The sequence below is a fragment of the Carcharhinus amblyrhynchos genome, chromosome 28 (assembly GCF_965287045.1).
Source record: "Carcharhinus amblyrhynchos chromosome 28, sCarAmb.v2.hapA, whole genome shotgun sequence".
Classification (NCBI taxonomy): Eukaryota; Metazoa; Chordata; class Chondrichthyes; order Carcharhiniformes; family Carcharhinidae; genus Carcharhinus; species Carcharhinus amblyrhynchos.
Genome location: NC_137351.1, coordinates 11,332,383 through 11,348,171, shown reverse-complemented (window position 1 = coordinate 11,348,171; position 15,789 = coordinate 11,332,383). Strand labels below are relative to the sequence as shown.

Genomic DNA, 15,789 nt, shown 5'->3' with positions numbered 1-15,789 from the left:
ATTTCTGCTTTATATTTTGCGATCTTGTTGCACAAGAGGCTTCCCCAAGTCCCAGTCACAATAATAAGGATAATAATTAAATGGAGTCATCTGAGCTTATTTACTTTTTCAGGCTCGGGTTGAGGTGTGCAGTACTTTTAATTTAACATTTCAGTAGTAATTGAGGGAATAGTCGAACGTTGCAATAACTTTGTCCAAGAACAAAAGTTGTCCTAAACAGGTAGCCTGAGATAATTTTCCTTAAAAACTTTGTTTGTAGATTTGCCTAGATAACAAAAATCAAGACTACAAGCTAGACAGTAAAGATGGGACTAAGAACATGAGGTATCAACAAATCCCAAATGGTAAAAACAATTAGAGATCGTCCAGCTTTGGCAAAATCCACATCGGTTATAAAATCTAATTTAAGAAAGACACAAGCTCATTGGTCTCGCTACACAAAAGATACATGACTAAAGAAGTAAACACATAGCCAAGCCCTGGTCCTGAAGCTCTTCACAACCAATGAATTATTCTTGAATTGTACTCATTGTTGTTTTCATAGCCAAATACAGCAATCAATTTACACACAGAAAGGTGCTAAAGAATAAAGTTTGAAAGAATAATCAGATTAGATGACCAGTTTATCTGTATGGGTGGTGCTAGTTGAGGGAGAAATGTTGTCATAGAATCCCTACAGTGCAGAAGGAGGACATTTGGCCCATCAAGTCTGCATTGCCCATAGTATTATTATTGTGACTGGGACTTGGGGGAGCCTCTTGTGCAACAAAATCACAAAATATAAAACAGAAATATAGTGATTAAATCCCCAATTCTATCGATTGTTAGCTTAAGTAATTTTTCATTACTTACATAAGATTTAATCAGGAATAGTATTTAAAGATCTCTGCTCAGCACAAGTCATTAGCAAATAATTGAACTCAGAAGAAAAGCCCTATCCCCACAACCCCATGCATTTACCCTAGCTAGTCCCCCAACACTAATCTAGCATGGCCAACCCACCTGATCGGCACATCTTTGGACTATGGGAGGAAACCCGAGCACCCAGAGGAAACCCACGCAGGCACAGGGAGAATGTGCAAACTCAATACAAACTGTGACCCAACTGAGGATCGAACCCGGATCTCTAGTGCTGTGAGGCAGCTACGTATCAGGTGAATATCCTTGCTTTTCTGAGTAGAACCATGGGATGTTATACCCATGCTGAGCAGGCAAATGGGCCTCAAATTAAAATTTCAGGTGAAAGATGGCACCTCAGAAAATACAAGTACTCATGCAGTACTGTACTGAAATGCCAGTATAGAATTTATACTTAGGTCCAACAATCAGCTTTGAACTCATGAACTTCTGATTCAGAGGCAAAAATGCCCCATTGAACTAAGATGGACATAATGGGGCAATTTAAACCTAACGCACTAGGTGGGAAACAAGCTGGATCAAGTAATATCTCACTTGATATTACTCTCCATTCTGGAGAATAAAGTCAACCAAAGCACAAAGGCAACATTGCATTGAATCTCCTCATTTTCACTACTGACAAACTAGGTTAAAATTGCCCACAAATTTCCTGATTTTCATCTCATGAAGATAAATTCAATAGGGAAATCCAGAGAATGGTTAGAATGTGGAAATCCTATTGCACGGAGTAGTTGGAGTGAATAAAGGGAATCTAGATAAACACATGAGATAAAAGGAATAGAGGATACGTTGATAGGATGAGGTGAAACAGTAAGAGAAGATGCTTATGCGGAGCATTAATTAACACTGGCATGGACCCATTAGGTCATATGTCCTGTTTCTGTGCTGTAAATATCTTCTGAACTAAAGAAAAAGCAGTCTTCCAGATGTTAATTGCAGACAAAACTGGGATTAACTGTGATAGTTCTGTAGTTTGCTGATACTGACTAAGCTTATGTGAAACACGGCCAAGTGGATGAGGTAGTGTAGGGCTGTGGAAATCCATTTTACGACTCATTACCATTCACACTTCCAAATACAGGGGATGCAGAAGCTGTTTATTATGTCTGCCCTTGTGGAGATCAGCTGACAGAACAGGCCAGGGATCAAATCTGCGACCTTCATGGTCCATATGGCCAAGGAACAAAATGCAATTGTGAACTTCCCCATTAATGAAACATTTTAAAAAAAATGGATTAAAATAACATTTGGGCTAGATTCAGTTCATTCACAGTCAATGGGCTAAAAATCAGACCCCGCATTAATATTCACAGAGCTTAGCGTCCTGTTCAATGACATTGTTTATTAATGCTCATTGCATGTTAAAGAAGCAATTAAAACAGTTTTTTTTGTGCTGGATTTCTGTTCTTTGTATTCAAAACATTTTGCCCCGCGTAGAACATATATATCTGAAAAGGATGTACCCCGGACATTGTCCCAGAAGATACCTATCAAATAGACAGTAGAAAAAGATTGTGAAAAACGCCAACACACAGGAGGTTAGGCCAGTGCACTAAACAAAATTGGTTTGGCCTATGCTAATGATTGGACTTGAACATAAATGCTTCAGGGGTTATATAATTGTTTCTGCCACCCCTATAAATATCTGAGTAACAATAAAATTAATGTGATTTTTCTTCCTAAATAATTTATGCTTTACAATGCATAAGTACCTCATGAATCACTAATCACAGAATGAGTACTTATCCAGGGATGTATTTTATTTCTGCCACTTTTAAATAGAACATTTGTAATTTTAATTATGTAGTTTTTCAGTAAATGATTAAAACAAAAAAAACCTCACTGTTCTATTATAAATAATTTAAATAATTGCTTAAATGCTTTAGTGATAGGTGAGCAGAGTATTTTTCTGTTTTTAACACCATGTCTTTTTAATGTTTTCAGAAATAATGCACTTAGAATCACAGTTTATTTCTATGCATCATTAATGTTTTACTTGTATTTTCACTGAACCGTGTGGCCCTTAGTGATGCTGACTTCAAGAAACCTGGAACCTCTTTGTGGGGAGATCGTAACATAACAGAAAACAAATAGTTAGGGAGGACTTTGGCAGGGGAAGTATTAGAAATAGTGGACTTGTGGAACAGGCTCCAGGCTCACAAATTCCTTCAAATGAGAGTGGAACCTGTTTCTGGCTGGGGTGGAGATCTCCTCATACCAAGGATAGGTTTTGTGTACTATTATCAGGGTCACATAGGTCTCATGGACAAGAGTGATTTCTGATAGTTTCTCCCTCCACTAATTGATGTGTGTTTAATGTATTATCATCTCTCATTGGGCTTGGCATCGTTTTGAGTAGGATAGGAAATACATATTATGATACAACAGGTATTCTGTGCGTGGATGGAGCAGGAAGTCTTTTCCTGCTAGTCACTGTTTATGTGCTTGTAATGCAGTTGCCCCAAGAAAACATTGATAAATGCACTGCACACTGTGAAATTGCACCATTTGGATCCAGCAATGTCTCTGAGTCAATCTCCAGTCTCACAGCTAAGTTAGCTGGGGCATGCGGTTCGAGTGCCACAGTTAACTTCAGACATAGCTTCAGCTGTGACACCTCCAATAGTTCAATAGCCTGCTGAAATAGTTTAAATCACAGATGAAGAATAGCTGCCTTGGGGTGAGGTTGCAAATTGTGAATGGAACAGTTGCACTAGATCCCAAGCAGATCGACCCATGGAAATAGTTTCAGAAGTGGTCAAAACTGGAAATGTTACCAATTCAGGCCAAGGAACAATGTTTCTCCGTTTCTGAATAACATTCACTTTGACTAAGAGTAATAAACAAAACTCAAGTGGTTTTACAGTTTACCCAGCAATGCCACTTTACATAGAGTCATGGCACGGTTAACGTGCAGAAGGAGGCCATATTTAAAAAATTGTAACCTTGAAAGTGTTAACTCCATGAATCAGCGAACTAGTCAGTTAGACCACTCTCTTCTGTAGATCATATTACCAAAATGATTAGCTAAATGCCTTTTAAAAAAGCCAGTTATTTTTATACACAGAACATGGGGCAATTACAGAAAGTGCATTCATTATGCTTCACTTTGTGGTCATACAGTCTGGCAACAGTGTTCAAATGGTCAGGGCAGCAAATATTAGAAAATATTGCAAACAGCATCATATTGCATTATAATTCCAAACCTCAAAGGAAATAACCTTTCCCAAACTCAGGCAGTTTTCAGTATCCTCTACAACAGACTTTCATCCGTCAAAATGCTTTATTCTTGAGGAATGCAGTTGCAAGGTCAAGGCTCATTGTAACAGGACAGCAGTGTGGTTAAAGGGAGCAGCAGAGAAATGGAGATAAATCAAGAACTCGTCATTAGGTGATGCTAACCTTGGATTTCAAACTGCATTCAGACTTTATAAGTTTAGCATTGGTGTGAAGTGCTCCTTGCACAATGCTAAACTTGGATTGTAAATCAAGGCGTTGACACCTGTTTCAGGCTGTTTTTTAAAACTGCAGCATCAGTGTGAAGTGAAACTGCATTGCGTCAAGCTGTACTTGTACCGTAAATCCACCCTTAAAAGCCCATAGGTTAGAAGGTTGATGAAGGCAACAAGTTGCAGCATGGTTAATTGTGCAATATATTGCATGAATTTAAATGCTTACAATATGCCATCACTGCAGCAAGTTAACAGCCTAGAGCAAAACAGTTCATGTTTGAAAACATTTTCTTTGTTAGAAATTAAGTCAGAGAATTGTGTTCCCGACATTACAGTTAATTTCTGGCAGGTTATTGGATAGGATATTATAAACAATTCCTGTATGAACATGCTAACTGGATTTCATTAACTGTCAGTAGATCTGATTATATTTTTATTTAATGGAGTGGAATCCCTATTAGCATATTACTGTATTTAATACAGCTTATTAGTTACTGCTGATTATTTCTCCAATAGCAGTTGTATCATGATTGTTAGAATCATGAATAATACAGCAAAGGAGGCTATTTGGTCCATTGTGCCTGTGCCAGCTCTTTGGTAGAATTAACGAGTTCCACTCCCCAGCCCTTCTCCCATCGCTGTTGAATTCCTTTCCTTCATGTATTTGTCCAATTCCCTTTGAAAGTGACTATTGAGTCTTTTCATGATCCTTTTAGTAGTGTATTCTAGATCACAACTCATTGGGCAGGATTTTTCCAGCCATGCTTGCCCCAAGATCAGGAAATCCCACCCGAGATCAACAGACCTTTGCATGGTTCTGTCCCACCCACTACATTTCCCACGGTGGGCAGGATGCAAAAATTCCACCCATTGTGTGGAACAATGTTTTGGGCATGGACTTCATGGGTAAAATGGGCTCCTACGTATTATAATGACTTTTAGACTCCATGTCACCTCTGAATCTTTTGCTGGTTAACATAAATTTGTGTCCTCTTCCTACCAACTCTTCTGACACTGGAAAACAGTTTCTCAATATTTACGCTTCATTAATCCTTGATGTGAGTGCACAACTTTGCCACTCTGCATCCACTATAGGGACTGCTGCTGGCTATAAAGAAATCAAAATCCGAATATAATTGTTCTCCATTTTAATTAGCATCTTGGAGAACAATGTAGATCTACCTAGCCACAACTGTTTTCCCCTGGATAACAAATGGTATAGAAACTTAAACAGCCTAAAATGAGTGAAAAAATATGCAAGTACAGCAAGCAATTAGGGTTGAAGTACAAGGGTAAGGAAGTTTGCTTTAGTTGTTCAAAGCTTTGGTGAAACCTCATCTGGGGTACAATGCACAGTTTTAATTTCTGGACTGAAGGAAGGATATACTTGTCTGAAAGGAATACAATGAAAGTTCACTCAATTGATTCATAGGATGAAAGGGTTATCATGTTAGGCCTGATTGAGTAAAATGGAGTGTGGAAGAACAAGGGATGGTTTCATTGAAATGCACTGAGAGGATGCCACAGGGTGAATGCTGAATACTTTCCTATCTGGTGAGTTGAGAATGAGGGGGCGGAATCTCAAGATAAAGGGTTGACCGTTTAGGTCTGAGATGAGGAGAATTACTCAGAGAGTTGTGAATATTTGGATTCTCTATCTCAGGGGGCTGTGGATACTCAGTCATTGAGTATATTCAAGTCTGAAATTGATAGATTTTTGGATTCTAAGGGATTCAGGCAGGTCAACGAGTTGAGGTCAAAGATCTTATTGACTTAGTGTAGCTGGCTTGAGAGTCCACATCGCCAATTCCTGCTTCTATTTCTTATGTAGGTCTGTAGGTCATTGGGTCTGAATAAGTGCTTAGTTTGTTTTAAAGAGGTTAAAAAATCTAATATATTGGAATTTTATATTCACAAGTAACTGTCCAAACATCACAAGTTTTGCAATAAAAGCAAATATTATACCCAGTAAATGAGATCTTACTGTAGCAAAGATGCAGTTGTGGAAGCAGTTATAATGTAACAGAAATTGAACTGAACTGTGTCATAGCAGATGGCATTGTCAAATGCAGCCTTTACCCTGTCATGTTCTGCAAAAACAAAAAGAGCTGTGAATATTGATGAGATCTGCTACAATTTAAATTATCCACTGCACAGATCTATTACACTCAATTACATTGTCCACAGCAGTGGAGTGACTTATTTTTCATCTGAAATGTTTCAACAATTGTCTTCCTGATTTCTTATGTGTTCTGAGTGTGAAAGGTTTATCGCTGGAGAGAGAATGTAGAGCATGACACACACACCAACACTGGGACTCTCAATTCAACTGGTTTTGTGTATGAAGGGAATTAATGGTACATTTGCACAGGCTTTGCTTTACCTCTTTTTCTCTATACTTTTAACATTTAACTTTTAACAACAGCAGTTAAGTATCAAAAGCCATTTTCCACCCATCAGAAGTTTTAAGCTTTGAGCCTGGGACATTTGCTCTGATATACAAACGTAAGATGATAAATAAGCTAAATTACTACATAAATATAAGTTTCAGCATAATTTAAGTTAATTCAGTTATGTTGTCAGAGTAACCTGAGCCTACTTTTATGAATGTTCATAAATTTCCTCAAAAGTGGTAGAAGTTTATTTCCAACACTGACAAACAGTTGGCTTTAAGAACTGTGATGAACAACATTCATTTGCAGCTAATTTAATGATACAGTATCCAATATTATGAGAGGTTCCAATAAAGGATTTTTTTAAAGAGGGAAGTGGATAATACTTGAAGATCGAAAATTTTAAAGACTACACATGGCAAAAGTACAATGGAATGAGATGAAGTGGATAGCTCTTTTGGAAAGACAACACAGGCATGATGTGCTAATTTAGTAAGGCTATATGATCCCAAGCTGACTGGTATCATTGTGAACTCATTAAAATCTTTCTACTTGGATAGATATTTTACCTCCTACGTTTTGCCATTTCTGTGCAATTTTTCCTGTACCAATGACTGATCATTTTCAACATTGTTTCTGATAGGACATTACAAATCCTAACTACCATTTGTATTATCTGATATGCCCCACACAGTTACGTCTTGGTGACTCCTTACTGCACCATCTTCCTGACTTTGATATCCTTCCTAAAGTAAGACTCCAAATTATTCGGGATATTCTAACTACAGTACAAACCCACGATTTGCACAGGCTTTGCTTTACCTCTTTTTCTCCGTACTTTTAACATTAGTTTTTTAAAAATACAGTCCTTTTATTTACTTTTCCTCCCACTATATTGAAAAGATTTGTATTTGAACCCCTGAATCTTTGTACTCCTCTAATCCTTTTAGAATTTCACTATTTAGTGTATGTTATTCATCATCCTTAGATATATCACTTCACATGTCATATTTCAGTCCTTTATGGTTAGCTACACCCCTTAATTTTATCATCTGCAAATTCTATCATTATGCCCCCTGTATACACAACATACATTTTATATTAGAGTAGAAGATAGTGAAACACTAGTGGATTTGAGTCCAGAGAGAGATCAGCCATGATCTGATTGAATGGCGGAGAAGGCACGAAGGGCTGAATTTGCTTACTCCTGCTCCGAATTCCACTGTTCCTATGGATCCACGGCATTGCACATAACAAGTTCCATGACCTGCTGTTGTATAATTACAAAGTACTTCGCCATGTATTGCACAATATGTTATTCTGCTGCTATTCCCTTTAAGGGTGCAACATCTGATTGCTGTGTAAAAAGTACTGTATTTTTAAATTATTCATGTATGGGATTTGGGTGTCACTGGCTGAGCCAGCATTTATTGCCCATCCTCAGTTGTCCTTGAGAAAGTCGTGATAAGCCGTTTTGGACTTTAGATGGAGAAATCGGGATATAAAGGCAGATATTGGCTGCAGTTAAAAGTTCAGAAGTAAACAAGAGAAAAAGTCTCAGGCTCTGCAAAGCTTGTCTCAAAAGCAGGGGAAAGTGAAAAGCTGAGATTGCAGATCTCAGAGTCTCCAAGGGACCTCCCTGCACTAATGAGGCTACAGGTGATGAATATTGTCAGTTTTGGGAACAAAAGAAGTCCTTTGGCTGTTTGAAAAAAAGAAAATTGGTTAAAAAGTTAAAAGAAAATAGTGGTTCTGAAAGAACATAAGAACATAAGAAATAGGAGCAGTAGTAGGCCATCTAGCCCTTCGAGCCTGCCCCGCCATTCAATAAGATCATGGCTGATCTGTCGTGGCTCAGTTCCACTTTCCCGCCCTCTCCCCATAACCCTTAATCTTAACTCTTATCAAGAACCCATCAACCCGCGTCTTAAAAATATTTAGCGAGGCAGCCTCCACCACTTCAACGGGCAGAGAATTCCAGAGATTCACCACCCTTTGAGTGAAGAAGTTCCTCCTCAACTCCGTTCTAAACCGCCTTCCCTTTATCTTGAGGCTGTGCCCCCTAGTCCTACTGTCTTTTTTGAGCGGGAAGAGTCTCTCCACCTCTATCCTATCCATCCCATTCATCATCTTATACGTCTCAATGAGATCTCCCCTCATTCTTCTAAACTCTAACGAGTACAAGCCTAGTTTATTCAGCCTCTCCTCATAGCTCAACCCCCTCAACTCTGGTATCAGTCTAGTAAACCTCCTCTGCACTCCCTCCAATCCTTGCGCAGGTGCGGCGCCCAAAACTGCACACAGTACTCCAGCTGCGGCCTCACCAATGCCCTATACAGCTGCAGCAAGACCTCCCTACTTTTATATTCAATCCCCCTCGCTATGAAGGCCAGCATCCCATTCGCCTTCCTGACCACCTGCTGCACCTGCAAGCTGGGTTTTTGCGACTCATGCACAAGGACCCCGAGGTCCCTCTGCACCGTCGCCTGCTGCAGTTTTTCGCCACGTAAGTAATAGTCCTTCCTACCATTCTTCCTACCAAAGTGGACCACCTCACACTTGCCAACAGCGCTGATTTCTCAGAGCGAAATTAACAAAAAGAACAGCATGTTTAGATTCAGAAAGAATGTTCTCAATGGTGGGGGAGTCCAGAACTAGGAGATCATAGCTTGAGGACAAGGGGTAAACGTTTTAGAACTGAGGTGAGGAGAAATTTCTTCACCCAGAGGGTGGTAAATGTGTGGAATTCACTACCACAGAGAATAGTTGAGGCAAAAGGTTGTCTGATTTCAAGAAGAAATTAGATATTGATTTTGATGCTAAAGGGATCAAAGGATATGGGGGGGATGGGGATCAGGATATTGAATTTGATGATCAGCCGTCGAATGGTAGAGCAGGCCTGAAGGGCTGAAGGGCCTACTCTGCTTCTAGTTTCTACGTTTCCATTTAGAGGGGGAAAAAAGGACTTTCCAGCCAGCCAGGAAGCTGAGAAAACTGTAGAAATCAAAGTAAAAGTCTTATACCCTTAGAAAAACTTTTAAAAGTTTAAAATAGGGTCCAAAAAGTTATCCAGCCAAAACTTCAAAAGGGTGGAAAAAAGCACAGGCACAGAGAGAAACAGCAAATGTGGTAGTTAAAAAGAAAGCTGATTGTCTTAAAGCAGTAATGCATTTAAAGTTGTACAACATTTAATGCAATGAGCACAAGAAAGAACAAAAGGCAAGGGGCAGGAAAATCAGAGAACACCCCAGATAGAGGGCAACTTAACACAAGACCTCAAAAGAGGAAATTAAGACCTCAAAAAAGAGGCAATGCTAGAGCTCAGAGGAGGTGATAAGCCTTTAAGCAAGAGACAACACCAGACTAAGCATAGGCAGTAAAAGTCCCCTGAGAGGGGAGCTACCGAAATACCCCAGGAGGACAATGAAAGGTTTCCAGGAGGGCAACAAAAGACCCCAGGAAGAGGGCACCAAAAAACCCTAAATGACTAAGTGAAGAGTTGAAAGCAAAAGTGTGTCCCATCCTTTTATGTTGAGACATTCTTTGAAGTTGTAGCAATGAACTACAAGCAAATAATAAAGCTGTAATCCACTTAAGAGTAAGACAAGCCACAGTAAAGAACAAGTATGAATGAAAAAAAGTTATATGAACTTCACCAAGAACTACAGCAAACAGAAAATGAGGTAAAAGTTTGTAATCTTATTCAAAATGAGAAGTGGCCCAGCTACGTCAAAGCTAAGGGAAAGAAACAAGTGTTGTGAAAAGGGTGGAAGTAACTTGGAAGTCTATTAGGACCAGTAAAAAACAATAAGGCATTCACCTGCATGTGTGAGAAATTGGAATTAGAGCATGAAGATGTAAATAGAAAGTAAAAGGGTTGATAGACAAAAGCACAAGTGGAACGCAGCAACAGAGATTATACGGAACTCAAGAAGAGCTAATGAAATCCCATGTAAACGGATACTATCAATTTTGTGATTGGTGAGAGAACTGCTTCTCTTTGCATGAAGCACCTCAAGGATTTGATCCATGGCACTCTTTGAGATATCGTGTCATCTGTTACAGTATCACCGTACTGTTGAAGCAGAACTATCATTCACCCATGTTAGCAATCCTTTAGAGATCCAACTGAATTATCAAACTACCAGTTGTTAGGGACCAGATCTGAGACTCCAAGGTATATTATGAAGTGAGCCCTAGACATCAACGTTTTTTGATTTTGGCATCTGCGTGAGCATAAGGCGTTTTGCTCCAGGTATATGATTCAGTCAACCCACTAGGAAGTTTTTATTAAAACAAATTTTATTTTAAACAACAGTTACAATATAACACAGGGCAGCACAGTGGCACTGTTGCCTCATAGCGCCAAGGACCTGGGATTGATTCTGACCTTGGGTGATTATCTGTGTGGAAAGCAGAAACAAGAAGCAGGGGTAGGCCATTCAGCCCTTTGAGCCTGCTCCACCATTCATTTGGGGCAGCAAGGTGGCACAGTGGTTAGCACTGTTGCTTCACCTGGAACCTAGGTTTGATTCCCAGCGTGGGTCATTGTCTGTGTGGAGTTTGCACATTCTCCTTGTGTCTGTGTGGGTTTCCTCCAGGTGCTCCAGTTTCCTCCCACAGTCCAAAGATGTACTGGTTAGGTGGATTGACCATGCTAGATTGCTCCTTAGTGTTGGGGGACTAGCTAGAGTAAATGCATGGGGTTGCGGGGATAGGGCCTTTCTTCTGAGTTCAATTATATGCTAATGACTTGTGCCAAGCAGAGATCTTTAAATATTATTCCTGATTAAATCTCATGTAAGTAATGAAAAATTACTTCAGTTAACAATCAATAGAACTGGGGCCTTAATCACTATATTTCTGTTTTATATTTTGCGATCTTGTTGCACAAGAGGCTTCTCGAAGTCCCAATCACCATAATGATACTGTGGTCAATGCAGTCTTGACGGGCTAAATGTCCTCCTTCTGCACTGTTGGAATTCTATGTCAACATTTCCCCCTCAACTAGCACCACCACACAGATAAACTGGTCATCTAATCTGTCTGCGTGGGTTTCCTTCAGGTGCTCCGGTTTCCTCCCACAGTCCAAAGATGTGCGGGTTAGGTGGATTGGCTATGCTAAATTGCCCCTTACTGTCAGGGGGACTAGGTAGAGTAAATGCATGGGGTTGTGGGGATAGGGCCTAAGTGGGATTGTGTTTGGTGCAGACTCGATGGGCTGAATGGCCTCCTTTTGCACTGTAGAATTCTATGATTACAAAAATAATTAACATAATTTATACCAAATGGAAATACTTAAACATGACAATGTATATTTCTTAACAGCTATCCATCCCTATTGTTTCAATTTAAGCAGCATCCTCATAGGCATAAATGCCTCTTCAGAATCAACACAAAACAAGTATACTCACAGGGATTCTATGTTTCCAGTCTTTTAACCTGTGGACAGTTACAAAAAGACACTGAGCTTCTGACTTGCAAATGGAAACTGTGACAATACTGTGCCTTTAAGAAATGTATCTAATCGTGTTTTTCTGCAGGACTTTGTCTGCATCATGTTGTCTGCAACTGGTGTCCCCTAACTGTTACTGAAACAATATAATGGACATCTTGCTGATTTTAATCTGAACTAATGCAGGGTCTTATGGTTTTTAATGTCCCTTGGGATTGCAGAGCAGAAATTAATTGGGATAATTGAAAGGTCATGTCATGTGACTTTGGACAGCTATGCTTTTACAAAGAAACAGCTTTTTTTTCAGACGCTGTATGGATTTGAGACAGAAAGCAGTGTCTCTTGTTTTTTTCCCCTCTCTGGAGCTGGAAATTTTGTTGTATGTATGTTACTGTTGTGGAAACTGCAGGTAGAGTGAGATATCCTTTCCTGTCTTTGAAGTCTGAAGATTGGAAGCTGCTAGAGAACAGGTTTGCTTATTGGTTTTGCTGTCTTAAGGATATACCCTTCTTGAAGGCCATTGGTTGGATCTCTGTCCAAAATTGTTGCCTACTTGTTTTTGTGCTAATCCTGAAGGGTGTATGTATGTGGGATGGTGTTTATCTTAGAACAACAAAGATAGCTGGCTGTTAGAGGTTATACTGTCATATTTAAATTTTGTAATTTGGTAAAAGTTATGCTAATTCTTTTTATTATACTTTAACTGTTCTTTTATAAACTTTGTTTGATAAAAGCTTCTTAGTGGGTCACCTGAATCATCCTGGAGTGAAACATCTTATGCTCACCCATGCCAAAATCAAATGTAAAACTTAGGGTCTAGGCTACCTGCATAAAATACCTTGGAGTTTCTGGCCTAGGTTTTCACACAACCTCCAAAGATCCACCCCTCCCAAACAGTAGCATCTCAGAGAAAGACCTATTTTCTGCATATCCCAGTCCCAAAAAAAAGACAGAAAACAACCTCTACCTCAAGATACCAAGCAGCAAACTGAGCTTGATTTCGCTGTGTAACCCCAGCTCCACCCAGTCACATGATTTTACTGTCAATCAAGCTAATCAAGGCCTACTCAGCAAAATCCCAGGGGACAAAACTAAAATAACAGAACAACATTAATCCAGGTTAGAACAAACATTTTAGAAATTAGGATTAATTATGTTGCTGCAGAAACAACAGAGGCTGCTGTGTACAAGTAAAACGGCATTGATACTTAGAACTGCCTGCTTAAAAAAACCCTGCACAAGATGCATGACACAAATACATTTCTTAAAGACAAAGTATCATCACACAGTCATGTGGAATTCACATGTGTTGGAGAAATTGGCATTCTGCAGAGAGGCAAAAATTCTGTGCTGAGGAAGATATAGCAATGGACAAACCCAAAGATAGAACACACCTGTAAGAACAAGTTAACAGTTCAGGAGAATTGTCTAATAAATATAACACAAAGAAGGAAGAAATGATGAATGTAGAAGTAGAGTTCGGTGCAACTACAACAAAAGGAACATGTCAGTTCTCTGAAAATATGCAAAGCATGAGAAGCAAGAGATTGTTATCAAATGTTGTTAGGAGGAAATAATGGACTCTTGGAAGAGACTCAGAAATGGATAAACTGAATGGATTGCAAAAGCAGATGCACAGAATAAAGAACAACTCAGGTCTAAAAAATTGGTTGATACAGAAGGAAGAAATTGGCAAATGAAGTCACCCAGCTGAAGGAGATGTTCTAAATCAACAGCAGTAGTTCAGGCAGAACAGGAAATTGAGAATACGTTCAGGAACAAGACTGCTGACATAGTTAATAGAAATGCATAGGAACCCCAATATGATAACAAAGTCAATGATTTGGATGCCAAATAGAAACACGAGGAAGAGAAGACATTTTATCAGACCAGAAATACAAAATCAAGATCATTTCCTTCACAAGTGACAGACCACATTTGTGGATCAGCTGTCAAAATATAAGGCTGTATTACATTGTGATTATGGTATTTACATGCATGTAAGAGCAAGTTCCTTTACAGAGAAAAGGATGAACAAAGTTTGGAGAGTACATGTGCGCAAAGTAGCACATAGTCCTTGGTCAGCACAGTCTAGAACAGAACTCAGAAAACAACAAGCATTTTGGAAGATTCCACTACAATGCTATATTTGGAACTGTGCATAGTTGAAGCTTTCTAGAAGTATTATATTAAATGCAAGCATCAAGATCCTTCCACTGAACAATCAATTTAAAAATGTGTATATGATGCTTAATTGATTTTATTATTGTCACATGTATTAGTATACAGTGAAAAGTATTGTTTCTTGTGTGCTATACAGACAAAGCATACAGTTCATATAGAAGGAAATAAGAGTGCAGAATGTAGCTGGGGGTGGGGGTGGGGGGGGGTTGGTAAAGAAAGATCAACTTAGTGTGAGGTAGACCCATTCAAAAGTCTGATGGCAGCAGGGAAGAAGCTGTTCTTGAGTCAGTTGGTACGTGACCTCAGACATTTGTATCTTTTTCCCGACAGGAGAAGGGGGAAGAGAGTAAGTCCAAGGAACGTAGGGTCCTTGATTGTTCTTCAGAATTCAAGGGAACACAAATATCTAGGCATTAGGGAGCCCATTTTCAGTACATAAAATTTAAAATTTATTTATTAGTGTAACAAGTAGGCTTACGCTGGGCACCGCAGGGGCTGGGATGTGTTATAGGCCCTGACAATCACATTTTGACTTAACGTTTTAAGTTTCCTTTCAACTTTGCTTTTTGTTTGGGCCGACCCCCTTCCTTTTTGGGGGGCTGCCCCTTTTAATTTGAGTTTGTTTATTTGTTTGGTGTGCAAAAGAGCTACAAGCTTACATTAACACTGCAAAAAGGTTATTGTGAAAATCCCCTAGTCGCCATAAAAGCCTACTAGTGGCTTGACTGAATTACAGACCTGGAGCAAAACACCTTTATTCTCACACTAATGCCAAAATCAAAAAACATTGGGGTCCAGGCTAACTTCATAATAAACCCTGGAGTTTCAGATGGTAGTTTATTTATTAGTGTCACAAGTAGGCTTACATGAATACCTGCAATGGAGTTACTGCAAAAATCCCCTACACTCTGGCACCTGTTCGGGTACCCTGTGGAGAAGTTAGCCTGACCGTTGCTCATCGTTGGAGTGTGGGAAGAAACCCACACAGACATGGGGAGAATATGCAGACCCCGCACAGACAGTGACCCAAACCGGGAATCAAACTTGGGTCTCTGGCGCTGTGAGGCAGCAGTGCTAACACGCTGTGCTGCCCTTTCTGAAAAACATTCAATGTTTTGGTCTCAACTGTTTTCTGTGGTGGAGAATTACTCTCTGGGTGAAGACGTTTCTCCTCACCTCAGTTTTGTACCTAATAAATAAAATGACAGAGGGAGAAAAAAAAAGCCAGAGCTTATTTTCTATATGCTGCAGCAACGATTTTACCCCCAATTCTCAGGCTGGTTCAGTAGCCAGAAAGTGAATCTTCAACTCCTGGAGACTCCAGGGTAGCCCTGAACAAGACGCCCTAACCCTGTCTGGTGCACAGGGTAAAGCACTCCGCCGGCTG

General features: G+C 39.5%; 1 long non-coding RNA gene across 1 annotated transcript; it reads right to left on the bottom strand.

The window, feature by feature from the left end:
* Positions 1-2,240: 2,240 nt before the first annotated feature.
* Positions 2,241-15,772, bottom strand: LOC145359415 (uncharacterized). Its single transcript, XR_013889581.1, has 3 exons — positions 15,666-15,772; positions 6,355-6,460; positions 2,241-2,405 (listed from the first exon to the last, which is right to left on the bottom strand). It is a non-coding gene; the product is annotated as an uncharacterized LOC145359415 (long non-coding RNA).
* Positions 15,773-15,789: the final 17 nt, after the last annotated feature.